The sequence below is a fragment of the Monopterus albus genome, unplaced genomic scaffold (genome assembly GCF_001952655.1).
Source record: "Monopterus albus unplaced genomic scaffold, M_albus_1.0 scaffold9.1, whole genome shotgun sequence".
NCBI lineage: Eukaryota > Metazoa > Chordata > Actinopteri > Synbranchiformes > Synbranchidae > Monopterus > Monopterus albus.
This window is the reverse complement of record NW_018127889.1, coordinates 228,010-233,349: the sequence shown is the minus strand read 5'-3', so window position 1 is coordinate 233,349 and position 5,340 is coordinate 228,010. Positions and strand designations below refer to the sequence as shown.

General features: G+C 38.6%; 1 protein-coding gene across 4 annotated transcripts in view; it reads right to left on the bottom strand.

The window, feature by feature from the left end:
- Positions 1–4,275, bottom strand: part of hpcal1 (hippocalcin-like 1) — a 12,551-nt gene extending 8,276 nt beyond the window's left edge. For all 4 annotated transcript variants that reach the window (XM_020589123.1, XM_020589136.1, XM_020589140.1 and 1 more), the window contains exon 1: positions 3,988–4,275. The gene's annotated coding sequence lies outside the window, so the exon portion shown is untranslated. The remainder of the gene's footprint in view (positions 1–3,987) is intronic.
- Between the last annotated feature and the right edge of the window lie 1,065 nt (positions 4,276–5,340).

Genomic DNA, 5,340 nt, shown 5'->3' with positions numbered 1-5,340 from the left:
CTCGCTGCTTCCATCGTTGAAACAGTCGCAGCAGCGTCCTGTGGAAAATTATCACTGGAGACTATTATTAGCACAATATCTAAAGTAATCTGTTCACATTTGAGAGGAAGTCTTGATACTAGAAGAAGCTTTCAGCAGCTGCACAAAACTTGTTTATTATAAACCATTTAAAAAAAAAAACAATTCTGCAATAAATCTAAATCCGTTCTAGAATAATGTACTATACATTTAACATACTTATATTATGAGGCCTAAAGATGCAAAAGACCAACAGAAAATGCCTGCTCAATAAACCCCTGGAGGAATATTCATGTGTTGACGGTACCCAACAATATTCAATCCATCATACAAGTTGCTCTAATTTTGTGGGGCAAGCTGCAGCTGTTACATAAGTTTTCATTTTCATCTTCCCCAGCATCAGTTCTCCGTTTCTCTGAAGATACACGTTCGTCTGGCAGCACTGCGACAGTAACTTCTCCTGTGTAGGTTAAAGTGACACTGCTGCTGACTGGTGTGTCAGCATTTCAGTGAGCAGATAAATAATTAACCGTAGGTGTATGTATGAGTCTTCCTGAAGCCTGACACCCGTTTCCATACACACAGGAAGTGTTTATCTCTATAAGAGTGAGTACAATACAAATGAGGAGGGGGTTCGAAAAAGTACAGGAGTCTGTTGCCAGTTTGCAACTTAATACTGTCACAAGCCTGTGGCTGCTGCTGCTGCTGGAGTAAAACATGAAAAACATCAAGACCGCCTTAAAAAAAGAAGAACTTCCTGCTTCCTGTCATACATCCCGAGGGATTAGGCCTATATTATGTAAAAAAAAAACAAAAAAACCTGCTTATCTTGGCAAGTCAAATGTTATACACTTTGTCAACATATTAAGCCCACTATAAATTATACCACAATATAGTTATGCATGTTGTAATCAAACAGCCTAACATGATTTAAGAGACGTAACTTAAAGCTTAAATTAACAAGAACAAACAAAAAAATATTAACTCAGTGTTAATTTAGTAACATTTCCCAAAGGTTCTTATCAGATGACGGTGCAGTTGAACTCTGGAAAAATGTGTGTTGATTGCTAATCATTTTCAAGCTCACTCACATAAAATGCTAGGTTAAATACAGAATTCTTGCACAACAAAAACTGTTACATTTGAGGTTTTAATATTTCCAAAAACTATGCCTGTGACAACTGAATGTTCCAGTTCATGAAGACCATGAGATGTAGCTGGTCAGAGAACTTTGAATGTTTTTCTGACCAGTTAATGTCTCTCTCCAGCAGAGGCACCATTTCATAATAAATTTTGTCCTTTCCTAAATTAAAGGTTCATCAATAAAGTGCAGTAATATTGGATAGTGGATCAATTATACACCCTCCGGCCCCTTTAATTGTCTCACCTGTATAACTGTATGCACTTCAGTGTAACACTTCCACCTTAACAACTGTGTATATGAAGCTCACAATACATTCAATTATATATTTATTATCGAGGTCATGGTTAAAGGTGTTGCTGTTGTACTGGACTGCATTATATTCAGAGGTGTTTCTGTATTTTTGTCAACCCGAGCTACATAAGTGAGAGGTCAGAATATTAGGAACACCTTTGAATATAATGCAGTCCAGTACAACAGCAACACCTTTAACTATGACCACAATAACAATTAACCTATAATTGAATTTATACATTTATGACAATTTCACCAAAAACAAACATTTTGAGCTTCATAAATACAGATATTAAGGCGGAAGCCTTGAATTGAATTGCATACAGCTGTACAGGCGCACCTATTAAACTGACCAGAGTATTAAACTACACGTGTTAAATCATCATATGTAGCAAAATTAACATTTAGTTTCATCTACTGTTACATTTTACATCTTAAAAATTTACAGTTTAGGCATCAAGCCAGTGCTCTAATCCAGGACAATGAGCAAGAATTACATTTGTTTAGTCCTTCTCAAGGCCACTGCAACAGCTCATTAGAGACAAAATAGAGTGTGGTTATAGAGGAATGCTGTATGACGTAGATGTACAGTTCTGCAGAAACATAACAACCCACTAGATGCTGCTAACAGCTCTTTAGTCTGCTGGTACTGTAGCATTGATAGTCTGTCTTTGAAAAGTTCAGTCCTACAGTTTGAACTTCTTGGGGTCAAACAAACCTGTTTTTTGTGCTAGGGGTGCACAATCCCTTTTCCAGCCAATTACTAAAAAGAATTCTGCGTTTGTATGCACATGGTGCAATATTATGTCATTCTTACTCCTTTTTTGTTCTCAAAGCAATACATGATTCAGGTTTCCTTCCAAAGTGCTGGATTTGTTACATCAAAATTAAACGTGTTAGCAATAAGAGTAAATAAAATATGTTACTAGTTAAGGTTTTTATGTTAAAATGAAATAAACACCAAAATACCTTTTGCCACAGTTTGTCATTATGATTTCACTGCACTGATGTAGAAGGATTCGATTAACTGAAGATCAAGTCTGTACATGTTGCAAATTAATGTTAATTTCTTCTTAAAGACTTGTTGACCTTCTGTCCTTCTTCCATAGTGCAGATATACATTTTAACTTCCACATAATTAATAACAAGCAGTCACTGCAGCTATAACAGCAGCACATGAACTCCTCAAATACTGATCTGCCTTTACAGAATGAGGGGCAATGCTCCTCTCTATAGTCCTCTATCAATATTAGGAAATGCATGGTGCTGAAATCAAGCTTTAACATGACTGAGATACAGTGACATGCCCTTTAAATTATTTTGTGTGGCACGTGCATTTTCAAGCTGTCCAGTTCAATTAATCACAGAGGTTACACAGTACAAATACTCCTTTCCTCAGAGTCAGAGCATAAAGTCATAAACAGTAAAGCATTTACATCAGTACAGTCAGAGTCCAGTCTCATGTAATGTTTTCTGATTTGAATAGTTATTGGAATGCCTAGTTTGTTCACCCGTTGACGTTTAGCCAACTTCAGATAGTGGCACCTACTGGACACATACCTAGCTAATGTTGATGTAAAATAATTTTAACATTTTTTGTGAATGGGACAGATGGAGTTCTTATGTACACGCGTATGAAAGGACAACCCAGAAACATAATGTCTGGTTGAATATCATCTAACTAAACATGACTTAGTCCTGAGGTTCTCTTAATATTTGGGCTCTTGTGTGCTCATAATGCAGAAATTCAAGGATTAATGCACATGTGAAGCTTTTATCTATGTACTGCATGTGTGCATATATTCTGTGTATGCTGTGCTGTATGTGATAAGCAGTGACCTACTTGAGTATGTATTAGAATGAGTCTAAAGTGCAATTTGTCAGTTCCTGATAAATAGCCAGTGCATGACTTCATGCCTGGACCTTCACACAATATTTGCTCAGCCAGATTTACTAATAAGTCACTAAAGTGTAAGAGAACGTATTACAATCTGTATTATGGAATTAACATACAGCAAAGGCAGCTCCAGCTGTGATTGGGCACCAGACAGGAGGGCAATAATCTAACTTCCTAACCTTTAGCTTTTGCAGTAGAACAGAAAAACAATCTTCCCAGCAAGCAATAGCACTGCCACAACAGTTAGCTGCATCACCAAGATAAACACCAACCAACACTAAACATGACTTGCTGAATTAACAGGTTGTCAAAACCAACAATTCACATAATATGTACAACTCAAAATTTCTGATCAATCATAAAAATAGTAACAGAAATAAATCACAGCTGCACAGTTCTGTTCATTTCAGTCAGTGTTCATTTTCCCCAGATCAGTTCAGTTATGCACATGTGAGAGGGATTCACTTCAGTTCAAGGGTCAGCTTAGTTCAGTTGTGGATTCATGTGTGTGTGTGTGTGTGTGTGTGTGTGTGTGTGTGTGTGTGTTAAAGGGGGTTGAGGAGGGTGGTGCAGGGAAAATTGGCTGAGGGGTTGACAATGTGCTGCGGGACCCTGGAGAGTGGAAACAAAACTTTACTTAGCTCTCAGGAGTTGACATCCAGGGAAGGAGTAGGCTGCATCCAAGCAGATCAAGAAGAGATGAAAGTCTTCATCCAACGTGCTCCAAAGATTAGCACTTTAATGGTCCAAACAATCAGTTCCATGGGTTCCTTATTTACTCCTCTGCACTCTGATCCTTTAACTTCAGTTTATTTTAGGGTGACTTCCAGATTTAGAGTAAAATTGGTCTCCACTCTCACTCCACTCACTGCCTGTTCTTCACCATGTTCTCTTGTTAGTCAGCCCCTCCTCCTGCTCCCAGGTGCACCTCATTTAGCTCCTTTACTTTTCCTACTTCCTGTCTCTATAGGTGTAACAGCTCCTACCTTCCTCCTTCTGTCACACTCTCCCCATTGATAAGACCACACCTAGTGAGCTCTGTGCCTTAAGTGATGCTGTTATATTGTCAGTCTAAAGTCTTCTTCTTCTGAGCTTTCCTATAGGTTGTTGAATACTTTTTTCTTTCCGAATTACATTTATATATTACATATTATGGATCTGAACAGTGATGAGGTCTGCAACATTTCAAGTAGACAAAGCTTTTGAACACTTATTACATACAAATTTACAAGGTGAACAGATGTAAAATAACCCAGATGACTATTTCACAATAGCCCATGGAAGCCTTAGAAACCAATGCAGTGTACAACAATTCAGTACTATTTAAAGTAAATAATACAGTATGGTGGATACACATTAAATCAAGACTTACAGTATCTGGCGGTGATTCCCATTACTTGACTTGCTGACTTTAAGTTATTGGTTATGCAGCATGTACTTATGATTCAAATACATGCATATGCTAGCAACCATCTTTAGACATGATCCCTCGAAGGATCATATCTCCTTAGACTCTAAAATTACTGATGCAGATGCACCAATGCCTACATGATGCTCAACTGCAATAAAGCTTGGAGGAATAAAACCAAAAGCTTGAATCACTATTTATCAGTCTTTTCAGAACATTTCAGCAAAGACAACAGTTATTAAAATTAATACATCTACATTATAAAATAACAAACCCTGGATAATAGTCATGGGAGTTTGCCCAACCTGTCCACATGTGTTTCGTGGATCTGGAGAAGGCATTCAACCGTGTCCCTTGCAGCGTCCTGTGGGGGGTGCTCTGGGAGTACGGGGTCCGGGGCCCTTTGCTAAGGGCCGTCCGGTCCCTGTACGACCGGAGCAGGAGCTTGGTTCGCATTGCCGGCAGTAAGTCGGACTTGTTTCCAGTGCATGTTGGACTCCGGCAGGGCTGCCCTTTGTCACCGGTTCTGTTCATTATTTTTATGGACAGAATTTCTAGGCGCAGCCAGGGGCCGGAGGGAGT